General features: G+C 38.2%; 1 protein-coding gene and 1 pseudogene across 22 annotated transcripts in view; one reads left to right on the top strand and one right to left on the bottom strand.

Moving 5' to 3' along the window:
• The window catches only part of NRXN1 (neurexin 1), a 1,133,502-nt gene that overhangs the window by 366,181 nt on the left and 747,278 nt on the right, over positions 1–20,043 (bottom strand). The window lies entirely within an intron of this gene.
• Positions 4,539–5,049, top strand: LOC112821521 (endothelial differentiation-related factor 1 pseudogene; annotated as a pseudogene).

Raw genomic sequence — 20,043 nt, 5'->3', positions numbered from 1 at the left:
TTTAAATGAAATAGGGAGATGCTTTTAGAAGACAATAAAGGAAGATAATTAAGAACAATAGTGAGAAAACAGTTTTTGGATTTGTTCTGAAGAAATAGTACCAGATATTGTCCCTAATGCACACATGCATGGAAAAGCACAAACTCTCCAAGTTCACGTTTAGACCCAAGAAAAGAAAAATCAACAAGAGAAACTCATTGATGCCAGATAATTGATGACAAATAAGCAGCACTTCTTTCCTACTCCCAAAAAAGTTCAGATGGCACTTAATTATTTCATCTACCCAGTACTTTATCCAAAATTGAAGAAGACATTTTCCACAAACTGCCAAATACAAACAATTTATTCAATTGGGTCTGCTTCGCATGAGTTGTTCGGTAGTTAACAAGAGAGAAAGCAAATAAAGATTTCTAAGGGTCACATTTGCCAAATATCTTCTTTAAAAAGTATGGTGGTTCCTTGATATAACCGATCGCCATAATATCAGGCTTGACTGTAATCATGAAAATTCTCCTATCTGAACATTCCTTCTGATTAATAATGGAGAAAAGTGTCTGCAGGAAGATAATCAAATAATGCTAGTTTCCTGGGCTGTCAAGCCAGCAGGGCAAGGGGATCTCAGTGAAGGAGTTAAAGACACGGGTTTCACATGCGCACTGTAAAGCAGAGAAGGAAGGAGGCAGAATTTGGGTGCCTGATAATCTATTGCTTTGGAGTCAGGAGGGCTAGTTTGGAGCAACAGAGAAACAGATTTAGTTTTTAAAGAAATAACACTAGCAAAATCAGATCTCCTCTGGACCAAGAGTGGGGCCAAGAAACGCATGCAGTGGTTTAGAAGGGCTTAGCCTTATGCAGTTGACAGTCTGACTAACTAATGAGCACTTTCTCCAAATGAGGCTGGTTGCAGGAACACTTTCCAGGGCTGCGTTTTATCTCAGGGCCCATTTGCCTGCAGCTGAGGTACTATTACCAGTTGAATGTGGCTGTAATGTTGCCACGTGACATCAGAATAGTTCTATTTCTAGAAAGATAGCAGAGAAAAACCCTCCAGTGTAATCATGCCAGTGTACACTTACTGTAGGCGGGAAAGGAATTTTTCATTTTGCTCCTGGAGCTGAACCGCCAAAGTTGAAAGGGAAAAAAAAAAATAAGGCTCTGAATTAAGGCGTAAAAAATCTGATGTTAGGAAACACAGACTCCTGTGCTTTCCTACTCACAGGAACTAAGCAGTTTCAGCAAATAATCCTGTTTTATTTCGCTTTAGTTGCCCAGACACATGTATCCATTAAAGCATTCCTCTCCCTTCAAGTACCAAAATGAAATATGAGGAATTATTTTAAAATAAGGAAGGATTTTAGCTTAAACTGTCCTCCCAACTGCTTGCTTAGGCACCCATTTTATGTGAGGCATCAAAGGGCATTTGGCCAGACTTGGAGAAATAATTAAACAGGCCATACTTTGCCAAGGAGAGAAAACAAGTTGGCCAGATGTTCAATGTTACCTTTGTGACCCATAAACCTACCTCTAGAGAGACATTTATCCCTGGAAGTCAGGAACCCCCGGAAAGGCCATCGTCCTATGAGTCACACAGGAATGTCCCCAGTACCAGCTTGGAGTAATTTAACCATGCCGGAGGCCTGCCTAATTTTCAAAGATGAGTATCCTGCTCTCTCAGACATATTGTTCTGATATTTCTTCCACGAGGGCAAAGTCTCTAAATAAATCCAAACTGACTTTTATTTGGAAAAGAGCAAGTGTATTTGGTGTGTCCAGGAACTTAAGTTACAGGAGAAATAAATTCTAGCACCCCATTTCAAATCTAAACAAAGGGGCCTCCAAAAGACTTGGTATTTACAGGGCCTGCAGAGCCTTGAGTAAGCATTTTCACGTCACCCATAGAAGGTTCTAATGCGCAGCATTGCTGCTCCATCACCAGCTTATTAAACCTTAATGGGACTTTTGAAATGCTTTACACCAGAGCTACAGATAACTCACCCACAGCATGGCTTCTGGAAGCTGCCTCAATTCTGCAGCCACCCTGCAGGTTACCAACCTTCCATGTGGGAAATTCCCCAATGCTAGTGTCCTCATTTATGTCAAAGGTCAGCAAACTAAGGTCATGGGATAAACCATCCCCTCTTTTTGCAGTGCTGCTGAGTGAAGAAGGATTTTCACACTTTTAAATCGTTGAAAAGAAAGAAAAATATTTTGTGAGATATGGAAGCTATATAATACTAACATTTCAATGTCCATAAATAAAGTTATATTAGAAAACAGCCATGCCTGCTCATTTAAATACTGTCTAAGGTGGCTTTTGCATACAAGCATCCGATGACAGAGTAGAGTAGTTGTGACAGAGAGCTATGGCCTGTAAGCCTAAAACATTTACTATCTGGCCCCTTTAAAGAAAAAAAAAATGCTGATCCTTAATTTAAAGCATCATCAATCATTTTCAACCTTTGACAAGTTCTGAAATATATTAATAAAAATTTAAAGACAGGTTCCATGTCAGTCTCTGCAGCCCTTGGTCAGAACTGATCACTGCCTCACAGGCAGGCCTAATGCCCCCATTTCAGAAAAGCATTCAAGAGTTTTGGGTGGGCTTCCCAAGGATCAAGGCCACAAAAATTATGCCTTTAGAAAGTTCAAGACTGACGTAGGTAATGTGTAGCTAAAAAATAATATGACAGGGGCGCCTGGGTGGCTAAGTCATTAAGCGTCTGCCTTCAGCTCGGGTCATGATCCCGGGGTCCTGGGATCAGAGTCCAGTATCGGGCTCCCTGCTCTGCGGGGAACCTGCTTCTCCCTCTGCCTCTCCCCCTGCTCATGTGCGCAAGCACTCCCTCTCAAATAAATAAGATCTTTAAAAAAAAAAAAAAAGCAATATGACAGATTTTTTTCGCCATGAAACATAGCAGAACCTACAGATCAAAATGAATATTGTTCTCTTCAAAGCAGACACTTTGAAATTTGTCGCGAAGAAGCTACCAATGCCCAAACGTATTTAGAGCATGCCTGACACTGCCTGCAGAACCTCTCCTTTGATTGCCTCTTACATAATCTCAATGATGCCAAATTTTCGTCCGTTAAACTTGGATTCGATTCATACTTTTTAAGTCATTTAGAACTATAGTCAGTGAATAAAAGAGAGAAGCACATTGCCTGGAATAGAAGGGGACACCTCAATAAATATTTGTGGAGTGAATTGAGCTGGCTCAATATAAAGCAAGGCTATTGCCGCTTACAGGAATAAAAACCAGCTGAAGACAACACATATAGCAATTGTCTGTCTCTTAAGTGTACAAAGTGCCTTCCATATTCATAAACTTCTCTGCAGGAAGTGGACATAGGGGTTCCTCATGCTAATATGCCTGTCCTGTCTAGGAGAGATGGCACAAATACACCACACCTTAGGCCAAGGTAACCCTCCATAGGGAAGAAACAGGGGAGGCAAGGATCTATGAAGCAATATGGCAGAGGAACTCCATCTGCTGGAATTCTATATATTGAATCCAAAGAGAACATCTCTGAAGGAAACACAATACAGTGGTATAAGGAAAGGAGAAGTAGAGGAAAGGCTATAGAAGAAATGAGAAGTCAGTAGAAACAAGTGAAGTCATAAGAAGGAGAAGTACACCCTCAGAAATCAGAGGAACAGGGAGATGAGCCACCCAAAAAGTGCCCTGAGGTAGAAGGAGATGGTAAAATGACCAGTTCATTTAATTTGCTATGATACTTCAGGCATCATGACCATGTTCTAGTTCTTTATAATGCCTGGCTGAGTGGCTACTGGGAAGGTTTCCTATATACATTTTTTGCATTCCCATTTCTCACAGTAACCTAAGTGGGTCTCCTCCTTATAAGGAAAAAAAAAATGTGTCCACAAAAATGCAACTGATTTACTAAGCATTCAACAACATAGCTCTGACATCAGAAGCAGAGAATTCTAAAACCTCGCTGAGTAGCATCAGCATCTTTGTATTAACTGTGTATAATCCTAGGCGACTTCCTAAAAGAATAACATTCATTGGGACCCTCTGATAAGGTTTTTCAAATGGGTTTCATGACTTTATAGCCACTTCCAGCAAATATGTCATTTTATGAAGTACAGTGAGAGCAAAATAATTAATCTACAATACTTCAGAGAATGACAAGACAGTCTAAGTTAGCAGTCAATTATCTGTACAGCAAATGTACATTATGTCTAATCCTCTTTTTCCTTGAAATGCACATTTCCACTATGCTTACTTAAACAATAACAACAGCAAGTGTATTTACAGTATCTGGAACGAGTAACAACAGAAACGTTTTATAGATTTCTCCTATAATGCTTTGTATTCTGTTATAAAAAATAAACTTAGATAGCAAATATTAACTTATTCATTCATGTGTTCATGAAATAAGGATTCACCATATGCTGAGAACTGAGGACAAGTTGGATAAGGTATTGTCCTCATCCGATGAAGCTCACCGTGAAGGAGAAAGATGCCTGAATATATCAAACAAGAACGTATCCAGGAGAGTCTCGAGCAACGGCCATGGAGCCACCAGATGAACCATGCAGGACCTGCTCACCCGCCGTGGCCAAGAGCGACTGGGACACGGTGAGGGTGTTTTGCAAGAAGGGCCCACAGCTGCCCAGCCCAAGTCAAAGCAGGCCATCTTAGCGGCTGAGAGAGATGTGGAGACCTCCAAGAAATGGGCCATGGGCCAGAACAAACAGCATTCAATCATCAAGAACACGGCCAAGCTGGACAAGGCAACTGAGAAGCTGCACCATGACCAGATACCCTGGAGGTGGGCAAGGTGATCCAGCAGGGCCAGTAGAACAAGGGGCTGACTCAGAAGGACTTGCTGCTGAGAATCAATGAAAAGCCGCAGGGCACTGGGGACAACAAGAGTGGACCAGCCATTCCTAATAACCAGGTTCTGGGCAAAATTGAGAGAGCTATAAGCCTCAAGCTCCAGGGGAAGGATATCGGGAAGCCCATTGAGAAAGGGCCAAGGGTGAAAGGAATACAAACCTTGAAATCAGTGTGTTCTGGCTGATCTCATCTGGCTGGTTCCCCTGGACCACCAGAGCCAGTGTGGGTCTTGTCACGTGGCTGAGCGGAACCTGGGACATCAGCCCTGCCAGAAACCGTTCTACCCAGACCTGATGTCAAACAAAGTATGTCAAGCAAAGTATTACTTCTCCTGATTTTTTTTTCCTTCCTATCCTTGGTGTCTGCCCATTCTCAGTGTTGCTCCCCAGGGAGATGTGAGTGGGACCGCCTCACGCTTGGCGGGACTACAGGGTGGGGTGGCCTGATGTGCAACAGAAGATGCTGTCTCCAGTCTGGCTTTATTTGTTGCCTTTAAAAAAAAAAAAAAAGAAAGAAAGAAAGAAAAGAAAAGAAAGAAAGAAAGCATCCAGGAAGTGTGGGATATCTGATCCTGTGGGGGTTGAGGGGTGGTGGTGAGGGGGTGGCAGGAAAGAATAGTGCTTGAGCTAAATCAAATGAATGAGGCATTTCCTGCCTTGTTGGGGCAGGCTGATCTCTGGCTTGATAAGTAACATACATCAAGATCTTCTTACCAAAAGAGCATCAGTACTGATCAGTGAAAAGAAGATCCTGGTGTAGTAAATCCATTCCATTTTCAGAGAGTCCCTTTAATACACAAGTTCTTCTGGGAAGATTTAAACCTCATGTCTTCCCAAGTAAAACTTTATCCCTAGGAATGGACAAAGGAGAGGATAGCAAAACTCCAAAAAAAGAGGGAAGAAGAATGGTTTCTTTGGAATTACTGCTTGGTCCAGCCCTGGCTATGGACTTGTAAGAATTTAGGTTTGACAAAATATATTAACTATTAGAAGTACTTTGTATGACTAAAAAGGGTATCCACATTCTTTGTTTCTGTTTCTCATGCCCTGATTGTCTGTCTCCCTACCCTTCACTAGGTACAATAGCATGTGGTGTCAACTAATATTAGGTCTGAATCTCATAATTCCTGCTAAACTTTGGATCAACATTACAAAACACACCATTAACATAGATGACCATCTCCTAAATTTGTGCTTTGATTTTAAGGAGCAAGAGAGCTTGTAGAAGCCATTAAGTTCCATCCCCACTCCTACGAAAGAGACTCAGGGCAAATGTTTACAATGGAAGGTCATTAGTTAATATTGTCATATTTTCTATATTTCCTGTACCTAATATTAATAGAAAATCACAAAGTAATGAGAAATAGTACATAGTTGTTCAATATTCCCATGTGGGAAAAAAATCTGTTCACTAATGCAATTACATTGAATAGAAAGAATATAAACAATAAATTTGAACTTGTACTCCAATACTGTTGAATTCAATCTTGTCCTACAAAACGCCTTTCACAAATGTAGGTTCTGAATTTTGTTTTATTCTGTCATTGCTTAAGTTACCAAATTCCAGACAGTCTTTTGGGAGATTTACAGACTGACTTACTTCAAAAGGCAATCTGACAGAAATAACTGGAAATTTCAATGAGGATGAAGATTATTCTGTAAGGAGTGAGCAAGTCAGTAGCCATAAGGGAATTTCTCACACAAAACCACAATGCAGACCGCTTCACAAATAACTGAGCAAATCTTAAAATTTTATTGCACTGAAAGACAACTGGGAGAGAAGACAACCCCCCCCACTTACTTGTAAAAAGCTTCACTAGTTTATATCAGAGTGATTTCCCTGGAATTCACCCTAAACTTATTTGAATAGAGCAACACCTTTAAATCAGTCTTAATGGCCAGCATATGCAAAACACAGAATCACTGCTTTTTAAAATCTATTACTCCAGATGCTGTGCTAGGTGATTTTCCTCAGTGGGCAGCATCTCTAGGCAGACCACGTCAGTAATACTCACTGTGACTATATGAAGATGAATGGGATGCTTAGGTTTCATGCCTAGTTGATATACAATCATTTTAGATAAATTATAGATTGATTACATTTAATTATAGAACTACCAAACTCATAAAGGATTCCAAGCCTTTGTCACTCATCCATCTAACTTTGTTACACAAGGGAAGCATGGGAGAGTGTGTGAGGGAAGAAAGTGCTTCAGAAATGACTGACTTCATGCAGCTACCACAGGAGTTGTGCTTGAGGTCTTTGATGATGAAGGACCATGGAAGAGACCTGAGGAACCAGTTTGGTGATGAGTACACCTAAGAACCAATGTTTATGGGATTACATATAATTTCTTCTCTTAATTCACAGAGCTACCTAGTAAAATATATTTCATTGTCTCTATTTGACAGGCAAGAGAACTAAAGCTCAGCAAAATTATACATAATTTGCACAAAATAAATGTGACTCCAAGTTCAAATGTAGGTTTTTTCAAAGTTTACATTCTCTTTCCATTCTACCACGACACCTCACAATAGGAGATTCACGTGTCAAGAACCAATAGAAACCTGGTGGTAATTTGATTGAGATCTGACTAGTTCCTGGGATAGCTAGATATACTGTAATAGAATAATTAAAACTGCAAAGTGAAATGATTATAATTGTGATATCAACTATTGACCTAGGTACAGAAGAGAAGGGTAATTTTTCCCTGCAGTGTTGAGGAAGACCTCTCCAAAATATAACAATTTAAAATGGGTCTTGAAGGATGATGAGGAGTTTGATCATATCTAATGGCAAAATGGGCAATGTGGGCAAAGGATCCGAGGAAACACAAACCAGGCATTGACTTGCTCAGAGAAGTAAATACTCCAATGTGGCTCAGAGGTAGTTTTCTCCTTGCTTTCCCCCTTTCTTAATTAGCACATCTCAATTCTTTAGCCTTGCCCAATGAATCTAATTTTATACCAATGTTAGAATTAATAGAAAAAGGTGATCTTGAAATGACAACTGATTCAGTGATGACGTTGCCATAGTGCTGACATGGCAAAGAACTAAAACAAAGATTATGACAAGTCTCTTTGATGTCTTTCTTCAAGGTCCCAATGTCTTTACCACAGAAAAATAATGTTGTTTCTTTCAAGGCACAGGTTTTTCAATGAGGAAATAATAAAAAAAAAATAACACAAATGGAATAGAAATAGTTAAATATTTAGACACTTATTTCTACGCTCTTCTTGGCTTTCTTATTCTAAGCAACACTATCCTCCAGGAAAATGTGCCTCAGTTGATATGTTACATTTTTCTTGAACATTTGTTGGGAAATCCCAGGGACATCTTCAGTGAGACAACCTAAAAATTATATGGAAACTCAGGCTAGTAATCAAGATTCCTGTTAGCCTTTTGCAGTACCTCTCCAAATTTATGAAGTTCTTTATAGACCAACTTGCTAAATCACCAACTTAAAATATCCACAGAACCTGAGAAAAATATTTCACCTGCCGCTTCTTTTCTCCCCAAGAGAGAAATTCTCCTTTCAATAAACAAGTACCTTTCTATTGAATAGTTTCTCAGACCTAGCTTCTAAAATTTCTGCTGAGTATACCACTTCAGTAATTTGTTACATAATCTATTTACAATCCTTTATTCTACACATAATATTTGGGAAATGAATGTAGCATAGTTGTCTGTGGATATATTTCCTACCTCCTGCAAGATTCTAAAAACTGATTTTTATGATTAAGGGGTGTCTCTGCTCCTAAACCAAGTCACTCAAACTTTCCTTTTGAAATGAACATTTATTTCAGATAATACATGCTCTCTATGGGTAACCTGTCCACTTTTCACATGTAATGATTCTGTCTTCTGTAGATATGAAATTTTCAAAAGATATTGGCATACTGCAGCAGAAAATGCCATCCTTTCATTATGTTCAAAATTGATCTGACTCTGAGCTAGCACTTTGGGTAACGGGGCTATATAATCATGTAGACCCTTTCAGGAAATGGCTTATTTATGGATACGGATACACACACACACACACACACACCACACACACACACACACACACACACAGAAGATTTCACACTTCTGGCTTTATACAATTGTATTCTCTCTTCCTTTCCAATACGTTTCCAAAGTAGGAAGGCTGTAATATACAGGAGGGTTGAATTTCTACATCAGCTAGAAATCTGTTGTCTGCTATATATTGGCTCTATTGATGATGCATTAAGAGTACGTTTATTCCGTATCTGAATCCAGTCCTCACCAAAAGATTTGTATGGTTCTCATTTACTGAATGAAATAATACTAAAGATGGTTTAATATCCTGGTCATTGCCCAATGTTAAAAACAAACAAACAAAAACACTGACTTCTAAATTTATTATTTGAAAAATCTTCATTTTTCCTGAGGAATTGGTATATTTTTTCCTCTTGGATAATAGCTTAGTAAGTCTGAATGTGTTTCTTCCACTACTTAGTTTCCACTTAGTAGCTCATTATTCTATTATAATTTCAAAAAGTAAATCATATTCAGTACATAGTATGAATAACTAGCTCTCATTTTGAAAAAAGTGAGTTTATTATTTCAACTTGTTCCCTATTTTCAAAAAGATGAAAGAGAAATGTGGTTAACCTGTACAGCCCATATAAAGCAACAAAAAAATAGTCTAACTTGCTGATCTGCTTTGCTCCAGTCCTTTTGAAATGGCTATGTTTTGAATAAAACCTATTTCCTTAGGCTAATAAACAATCTATAATCCATTAAGCCTTTATGAACGAATCTAAGGCTTCTGAAATTAGTGCTTAGGGAAGAAAAAGTCAAGTAATGGATTTCAAAGAAATATGAAGGTAATTAAAGAAGACCAAGGATCAAACTCTCATCACCATAATGATTCCTAGAATAGAGCCTTCCAAGCGGCCATTTGGGAAGTTTATGTATTACCTAACCTAGAATATGAAATGAGATAGTGAGGAAGAAGGCAAGAAACAACATTTTTAGAAAGGAGTTGGGATAGAGCCAGAAAGAAATAAAGAGAGAGAGAGAGAGAGGGAGGGAGAAAGGGAGGGAGGGAGGGAGGGAGGGAGGGAGGGAGGAAGGAAGGAAGGAAGGAAGGAAGGAAGGAAGGAAGGAAGGAAGGAAGGGAGAAAGAAAGGGAAGGAAGGGAAGGAAGAAAATCAGAGTAGTCATTCTCTGAAAGAGTGAATAGCTTTAATGGATATTTGTAAGCTAAAGAGAAATCAGGAAAGTTAATAATATTAACAAAGGAACTGTGGGTTTTGAAGTTTAAAAACATCATTTAAGCCTGAAAGTTGGGTTAAAGAAATGGGTTAAGACCGCTCTGATCCTAGTGATGTCAGAAGTAACTTAGTTACAAGTAATGATTTGAGTTGTATTTATGTTCATATGTCTGAAAAATGCAAAGGTCCATTTCTCCCATGTATTTGAGTGTAATACAGAAAATCAGCACCACAATCCACCTGCTCTGGGTAGGAAAGCCACAGATAACCTCACATGGAGTGAGCAGAGACTGAAAATTGCCCTAATAAACTTTCACCTTTGTTTCCATTGCACAAGTAACAAAACTTTGAGCTGGGCACATGGCCATGCAATATATAGAATTTTCCAGTAGTCCTGAAGCTAAGTGACTATGTGGCCAAGTTCTGACCAATAAGAAATGAGCAAAACTGATGGCACTTCCAAGTCATGCCCTTAAAAGGGGACTGGGCTTCTCCTTCCCTTCCAATGAGAATATCTGCCTTGGACCAAGCAGATGAAGATAACCTGTTAGGGTTATTAGAATCAAAAGACAAAATTCTGAAAATTCTGCAGAGAAAAGCCACCTCATTCATATTTTATTGCTCAGAGTTCAGATTTTATGACTCAAACTCTTTTTTTAAGAAAATTGAGACAAGAGGGTAATGTTTTCTTCCTCCCTCCCTCCCTCCCTCCCTTCCTTCCTTTCTTTCTTTCTTTAAGATTTTATTTATTTATTTGACAGAGAGAGACACAGCAAGAGAGGGAGAAGCAGGCTTCCCGCGGAGCAGGGAGCCCAATGCAAGGCTAGATCCCACGATCCTGGGACCATGACCTGAGCCGATGGCAGACGCTTAATGACTGAGCCACCCAGGTGCCCCTCAAACTCTTAAATGAGAGGCAAATAAACTTTTATTCTGTTTAATCTTTCACCTGCAACAGAACCTATACAATAATAGTAAGCACACTGTAGCACTTACCATGTGACAGACAGTTTTCTGGGTGCTTTTAATATACTAACTCATTAAATAATACAACAATCTGAAAAAGGCAACCTATTATTAAAGGTAGTTACAGATGTAGAATTCAAGCACAGAAAGGTTAAGTAAGTGGTAGATCCAGGGTCTGAATCCAGGCAGTTTGGCTTTAGAGTGCATATGCTTGGTCCCATGGTTTAGTATAATGCTATACATTTACCAAATATTAAATATTTGTTTCATTAATTAAGAGGTAATCCGTTTGCTTAACACTGTTTAACTGTATTTAGAAATCTCGACGTGGGTGGCTTGGTTAAGGCAATTGCTGATTTTCTTCCTCTACAAGAGGAAAACAATTATTCTATGTGCAGCCGTGTCCTATAGGACAGTCTGCACCCTGTAGCCTTTTACGTATACAGTCTATAGCAACTGTGGAATTACCCTGGCATATCAGCTATTGCTAAGTAAAGACCTGATCCAGCAGTACAGGAGAACTAGAGAATTGAAAAAGGACACAAATGCATAGCTTAAAGAATCAAGAGGAGCTATGTACACCACCTGTTTGTTTTGAATTCTGTTAGCACCGTGCCTATCAAGTGCCAGGGACAAAGTGACTGGTGGTAGTGGAAGACTTATAAACATGAATGAGACATCCATCCCCTAAGGAATTCAAAATCCAAACTCCTTCAAGTACAAGATCTTACCAAAGATCTCTTTTGTGTTTTTTTTTCCATTAATACAATAGGACTTTTGAATATGACAAGTCTCAGAAATCTATGTTTTCAGTGGAATAGAGAAAAGGGAATACTAACAACTATAATGAGATTTTTTTTTTCTTTTCCCTCCAAAGTGCTATCTGGAATTTATGTGACAGAGAACAGAGCCCATCTCTTTGAGATTTTTTTTTTCCCTTCTATTCCCATGTATCAAGGAATGAATCCATAAAGATTCTTTTTGCAGAGATTCAGGTTTTCAAGGTTTCAATAATGAATAGCCACTTTGCTTTTGATAACTTTAATTAAAGTTTCGGAAATGAACTAAGAGCCACAGAGCTTTCTGTATTCTTGAAACAAAGAACAATTTAACCAATTAATACATAAGGGGAACAAATGATTATTTGTAGATTCAAGGCACAATTTTGTTACTCATCTTTATTGACAGTTATAGATAATAAAATCCACCATGCCAGAAGTCAAGAATGTCTTGGTTGGCAATTACTAAGACCCATTCTATTAAGGTGAATTCTATCCTTCATTTTCCAATTTGGAAAATGCACTGCGGTTTTGATTTGTAAACCCAGAAGCTGGACTAATATCAACTTCAAGCTTTATATAAATGTGGTATGTTTTAATAAACATTCTCCCAAATTAAAGGAATACTTTGTTTCTACACATGAGCACCAGCAAATGGCTAAATATCTCTCCCTTTATGCCAGCTTGAAGGAGAACACTCTTTTATTGAGGTTTACAGTCCTTAAGATGTTTAGAAGTATCCCTACTTTGCATTTTTAATTGCATTTTAAAGGGAGCAGGAAGAAATAACAGTTCAGAATATTTGTTGCCAATCTGAGAAATAAATCTGTATTTGCTTATTTGCTACAGTCTGCCAGATCAGATCTATCCATCCATCCATACATACAATACATATCCATTTCTTAATAGTTAGAAGTTTTACTGATCTAGAATCCAAAGGAAAGCTTCTGGACTCAGCTTGTCTGGAGCTCCTGTAGGTCAAAAAATCTGGAAGTACCTTACTATAAACTGTTCTTCTTCAGATCTCATTGGAGTAAGGGCAAGAGTAATAATCAGTCCACATTTTTCCCTCTGAGCAATATCACCCCAGAGCATGCTGTTTGCTCAGAGCCATCTGCAACGTTCATCAGCAGTCTTTATGTTGACTCCACACTTGAATTTTCACAAAGCCATCCATGAATTGCATACATACATTAAAGTGTAAAATTTTTGGAAGGAAGACTGTTACTTAGAATGATGAATTTCTGGCAAAACTATGCCTATTAGTTTTCTCAATACCAAGAGAGTTTGGCTGGTATTGAATTGACAAAGGAATTGAAATTCATGAAAGTTTTATTAATTATATTTCTGAGTGGGCACATTTCTCTTCCTCAGCTTTCTCTTCTTTATATCCAACTTAAGTCATTATCATGCATTAATCATGATTGTGTATCATATCTATGGACTTCCACAAGTTCTCCAGCCCTAAACACTTTCGTTTAATTATTTGTAAACCTCTCAGGTATATTTCAGTATAAGTAATGAAGGCTTTTAGTAAGTGGCCTATGCCATAAAAATTGGCATTTTTGTGACTAAGCCAAAATTTATTGGAAGACACCTTACCTTGACTATTATTGTTGATCTCAAAAACCAGAGACCTACTCACCTCTAGATTCTTTTTTATATATTTCAGGTAAAAAATAATTCTATTTACATTTCAACCCTTATTGTCTTATGAAATATATTAATTAAGCATATCCAGCATAAATATTAATTGGAAGCTTCCGACCTCCCTTCTGTCCTCCTTAGCAGTCTTGCGTTGCAAACAAATTCAAGAATTATAAGAAGTGTTTGTTTGTCTACATAGCTACAGAGAAAATACCATTTTATAGATCGTAACAGTCATGTAAACATACATAACTTATCCCAATTAGCTGAAAGTCCTGACACACAAGATTGCAGCCATAGATCTATTAAGATGCAGCAGAAATGATATGACATATTGAGAAGGCTGGTTACCTTTATCATGATTATGGAAACTGAAAAATGTGTTCTCCTGTTATCTATTCTGGACAGAATGCTTTTTCTGACCTGGCACACTGAAATAAATTGTCAACCAAACCCTAGAGAGACAAACCCAAAATGTACCTAGAACTCCACACATTAAGTGAATTTTTGATAAAATACAATAGGGATCAAGGACAATGTGGTCTGTTAAATAAGCTAAAAACGCTGAAAGGGTCGAAAATTTTCTAGGCTCTCTGGAGATATGAACTAGCTTTGATTAACTAGAAGCTGAGAATATTCCAAACATCAAGGAAAGCACAGGTAGTAGTAGGAGTGAACTGTAGATATATGTAGTATATACTCTGTATCCCTGAGTCCACCAGTCCCCAGGAGCCAGCTAAAGCCATTTTCAGCATTGGTGTTCAGACACTTCTCCCCTCTTTGCAGCTGGGTAAGATATAAACAAAAGTGCCCCTTCTTTGTACTTGAACTCCACAGGAAAGCAATTTTACAGAGCTACAGAAGCAGATCTTATTAATTAAAGTCTATTTTTTTTTGTCTTTCTTCAAATTTTCCTCCCTTTATTATCAAGGTGTTATATTCTAAAGAATCGGTTCTAAAATACCTTTATGAAATGTGAAGTACTTATCAGTGTTCAATGAACACTAAATACATATTCATCCTCCATTAATATATAAGTACTTGTTGACCCAGTTGTATTTAGAATTTAACTCAGTAAAATTAAACTGTATCCATATCATCACTTGACAAAACAAGACTGTTTAAAGTATGATTTTGGAGACCAAGAGGGATTGAGTCCTTCTAAAAAATGAAATAAGTAACAGAGCTACCAACTTCTATTTAAATAATATTTTTCCTGTACAGTTTAACCACGAAGACTTGATTAACAAATCTTTAAAAACCCAATGTAAACATGTTTATTAAATATCCAGGGCCCTAAAAATCACACAGCAATTGAATTTTGTAATCTTATTTTTAATCTGTTCATGTAATTCCAGTGATGATCCAATAGCTAGATTTAAAAGCAGATTTTTATTTATTTATTTATTTGAGAGAGAGAGAGAATGAGATAGAGAGAGCATGAGAGGGGGGAGGGTCCGAGGGATAAGCAGACTCACTGCTGAGCAGGGAGCCCAATGTGGGACTCGATCCCTGGACTCCAGGATCATGACCTGAGCCGACGCAGTCGCTTAACCAACTGAGCCACCCAGGCGCCCTAGATTTAAAAGTAAACAATATAATAAACACATACCAGAGATAAGAAAAAAATTATTTGTTAAATTCAGGATTTAAGTCATAATCTCATGTCAATAGATTCATAATGATTTAAATTTTAAATTGTTAAAAATTAATATTTAATAACCAATGCCCAAAAATCTCCTTTGCTACCAGATTAGTTCATATCAAATGACAAGTGGATGTGCTAATAAGCATGGGCCATAAATTTATGAAAAAGTCTATTTGTGGCTTGTTCCTCAATATTATTACCAAAGTGCATGCTTTGCAAAATCCAGACTGCTTTGTTGCAGGAAACACATGACAAAGAGTCTCCTCCAGATTGGAATCCCCAATGTTCCTGCCCTTGGGAGCTGTAAAGAGAAACTGTCTACCCAATTTCCTGTCCCTTTTTGCAAGAATGGGCTTTTAGAAGTAACCCTTTCCTTCTTCCATGGTCAGATTGACCCTACCTTGATTGTTCTTGGATGAATTGGCCCCTACCTGTAGTCTCATGGTTGTGTTCTTTAAAATGAGACAAGAGAAAAGCACTGGCCACCTAACACTTGGTGATTATTCAAGAATCACTGGTACTTTAAAAATCAAACTGATATTAAAACAAGAAGAAGCCTCCAGTCTTCTGTCTTACAAGATAATTAAATTAATTCCTGAATAACTAGATTAATCTATTGGGACTTTAAAGTACTGAAAGTGGGACACCTACAAAAATTCCTTGCTATAAAATAAGAGCCAAACATCACTGAATTCATTGTCTGCTCCTTAAGTCATTATGGTATTGGACTTTTACTAATAAAATAGATGACGTCTAACTTATTAAAGGAATATTCACACTGGTTAATTCATAACAGTAGCACCTGTGACCGCTAAGAGAGCAACTATCTCTTTAAAAGCCAGCCCAAAGCTGTGCTCAGGTGTGCACACTGAGCCTTTTGTCTTTAGACTTGGCAAACACCAGCTCAAAAATAATTTTGTCATTCAGAGGAGAAGCTATTTTATGGATAAAAGATTATGAATTTCACAGCTGACTTGAGATCTACTCAAGCCAACAACATGGGTTTCTACTTTGTAAGTAGGATTTGTTCTGTCAATGCAGATTTCTCAGTAAGTACTTTTCCCTTTCAAAGACCAAGTCAGATTTCAAAGCAACATTTACATTTTTTTAATACAAATCAAGTCACTGATTATATTAGCTCAAATTCAAAACTGATGCACTCTTTATGTCCCCTCCTCCTACATTTCAGTTAAAATGGAAACAGACTTGGTTTCCAACTTTTAATACTGACATTTTTTGGTGTAATCAAAATGTAGAAACATCGGCTTAGACCCAGAAAAAAAAACTGAAGAAGGGATTAAGGACTGCAGTGGCTTTTCTTTCTTTTTTTTTTTTTTTTTAAAGATTTTATTTATTTATTTGATTGAGAGAGAGAGAGAGCATGGGTGGGGGAAGGAGCAGAGAGAGAGGGAGAAGCAGACTCCTCACTGAGCAGGGAGCCAGATGTGGAACTGGGTCCCAAGACCATGAGATCATAACCTGAGCCAAAGGCAGACACTTAAACAACTGAGCCACCCAGGCGCCCCCGCAGTGGCTTTTCGTTGTTACATGTGTATATATGTTATATGTGCATGGTGTGTCTTTTTAACAACTAGGTCTATCTCTTCTCAAATAACACATAATACTGATACCATGTATTAGACAACATGCACATGAAGACAGTCGAGGTACTGTCTTAATGTGTGAATTTACTTTCTTCCTTTTATTTGGTTTCTGCTTTTATCATCCTTACATGTTTTGAAAGCTTAAGGATATGTCAGATTAGGCAAAGATCAAGAAGAAGATTAACTTTTTGACTGGGGTAGTTCTCTAATTGTGAACATCTCTAAAGCCTGAAAGGCAATTTAATTAGTCACTAAGTGGGGAGAGTCTATTTAACAACAGGCCCTAATTGGCATTACTCCTGGTCATCTGAGTAGAACATAGAAAGGTTGCAAATGAAATGGCAATAGATTTAATTGCTCATTCTGAATATTCATAACAGTCCAAGACCTTGCCTCAAACCAAGTTTAGACAATTTCTAAACAATTTCATTTTTCATTCTAATTGGTGATCAGGCCCAACATATTGAAACCGTGTCTATGTAAAAAGACCACCAAATGACTATTTTCATTACTCCTGTTTACTCTCAAGTGCTTTCATGATAAGTTTACTTAAACCATGATCCACTGAAATCACTAATGACTCTCAAAGCTTCCCCTTTTTCTTTCTCTGGATTTATACACCTGTTTCTAGAAATCCTGCATGAACATTTTTTTTAAAGATTTTTATTTATTTATTTGAGAGAGAGAGAGAGAGAATGAGAGATAGAAAGCACGAGAGGGAAGAGGGTCAGAGGGAGAAGCAGACTCCCTGCTGAGCAGGAAGCCCGATGTGGGACTCGATCCCGGGACTCCAGGATGAACATTATTTTTTTAAAGATTTTATTTATTTATTTGACAAAGAGAGACACAGCGAGGGAGGGAACACAAGCAGGGGGAGTGGGAGGAGAAGCAGGCTTCCCGCCAAGCAGGGAGCTCTATGCGGGACTCGATCCCAGGACCCTGGGACTGAGCCACCTAAGCACCCCTCCTGCATGAACATTTAAAAATAATAATATAAAAAATAAAATAAAAATAAAGGGGGCATGATAAGTTCCAGGTAATCAGTGATATAACTTTGCTTCAGAAACTATCTCAAATGAAATTATGTCATTCATGGAGTTTTGTGCACAATGTATCTAAGTTGGCATTCATATTTAGTAAGAGGCAGTATACAAGGTGAAGAACACAGAAGACAGGAAGTCGGCCACCAGTGTGGCCTTGGGCAAGTTATTTAATTTCTTCCAGCTTCATAATCCTCACCTGTGAAATGGAGATAGTTTGCTAATCTCTTAAGGCTTTGGTAAGGATTACATAGATATATTTGTAAAGCACTTAATGAAGGGTTGGACACATAAGAGCTGCTCTAAATATTAACAATAAGTTTAGGACTTAATATCAAGGGATCTCTCCCTTGATTTAAAGAAATGATTTAAAGAAAATCATTGAATGAAAAGAATTATTTTCTCAATACTCTAATTGCCTAGAATTGGACATTTGATCTAAGGTCCTTTCCCATCTACATATTTATTATTTGATGCCTTTTTTTTTTTTTTTAAGAAGAAGGTTGAGGGGACACCTGAGTGGCTCAGTCAGTTAAGCATCTGCCTTTAGCTCAGGTCATGATCCCAGGGTCCTGGGATGGAGTCCTACATCGGGCTCCTTGCTCACTCAGTGCGGAGCCTGCTTCTCCTTCTGCTTGCCGCTCCCCCTGCTTGTGCGCTCTCTCTCTCTCTCTCTCTCTGACAAATAAATAAATAAAATCTTTAAAAAAAATAAAGAAGAAGGCTGACTATAATTTGGCTACTCTAAGCTTGGTTATTACTTAGAACTCAATTTAGAACACGTGTAAAACAAGATATTCTTACAAATCCAAATTGGAAAATCCTCAAACATCGATGTCTTTGAAACGGTACTACACATGCAGCTTTTCATTGGGCCACACAGTTTCAATTCTAAACTGGTGGGAAATCAGGAGTTTCAGCTTCCAGCATTGCCTCTGCCACCAGTTGTGAGGGTCCTGGTCCGCTTCATCTGTAATATGAGAGTTTGTATCTCTTAGGTCCCTTCAATGTGTCCAGAAGCTGTTTGAGAACCTGTAATCCCAATGCAATTTATGAGGGGAACAAAAATCTTTCATGTTTTATGTGGTAAATCCCCAACTGTGACAAATTCATCTTCACATATACAAAATTCTGGCCCAGTTCCTCTGGCAGACCCCCATAGTGGACACTCTTTTAGTTATACACAAAATTAGGTCAAACTGTTACCCAGGAAATGTGGAGAAGAGACACGCTCCCAGCCTGCATTGTCTAGACTAATTTTCTTGTTCCCTTTGATGCCACCATTGGAGCCTTGCCAGCTGCCTCTCTGGAAACAATTATTAATTGCACTTGCTCAAATTAGTCCTTCCTCCAAAGTCCCTTCCAAGATCACACTACAGTGCTGTCCTGAGATCTTAGGGAGACTAACTTAAAAACTACCCAATCTTTCCCCTTCCAAACAAATTCCTGCAAATAGACTCATGGGTAAAATGGACCTCATGACACGTCTGGTTCTTGGAATGGACCTGTTTTTAAGGCTAAGGGCCCGAGGGATGCATCTAAAGTAAATAAAGCTTGTCATGCTGTTAGTTCTGGATGATATATATGCACTAATAGAGGGAAAAGTACAAGACCACTTGCCTTTGCAATCCAGCATTTTGTGAGTTTTAGCACAATACTAGGCATATAGCGGGAACTTAGTAAATACTCATGCTTGCTGAATGATAATTTGGCATGAGATTCATATTCTCACAAGGGTTTTCACTTAAGCTAACATTTACTCTACACTAAAGTCCCTTTAAGTTTGCTCCCTCTGTCACTAGGATTTGGATGGGTTTGCCCCGTAGAATATAACCTTGTCTATAGCTTCTCCAAGGGGGTGGGGGAAAGAAAAAAGATTATGACTCTGAAGGCTGTGTGTACACTTCTGAACTGTCTTTGGCCCCTACACATGCAAAGTTCCTAACTTTCAAGATGTATTGGTTATAGTTATGAATAGATTCAGGACTGAGATCTGTGAGTGCATTTTATTTCTTGGTTGAACAGGATAAAGGATCAATAAGCTTAAATCCTCATCAGCTAGCTATGTGCTAGGACAAGTTATTTAACCGCTCAGTTTCCTCATCTACAAAACGGAGAAAATGTTAGCATTCAGCTAAGAGTTACTGTGCGGCTTAAATGAAATGACATGTAAGCTCAGAGGTATCGCAAGGCCTGAATTAAGTAACATATGTAACATACTGAGCAGAGTAGCAACAAGGTAGTAAGTGTTCAA

Source organism: Callorhinus ursinus, unplaced genomic scaffold (assembly GCF_003265705.2).
Source record: "Callorhinus ursinus isolate GAN/ISIS: 27379988/994484 unplaced genomic scaffold, GSC_fseal_2.0 scaffold10, whole genome shotgun sequence".
Classification (NCBI taxonomy): domain Eukaryota; kingdom Metazoa; phylum Chordata; class Mammalia; order Carnivora; family Otariidae; genus Callorhinus; species Callorhinus ursinus.
This window is presented reverse-complemented; position numbering and strand designations above follow the sequence as displayed.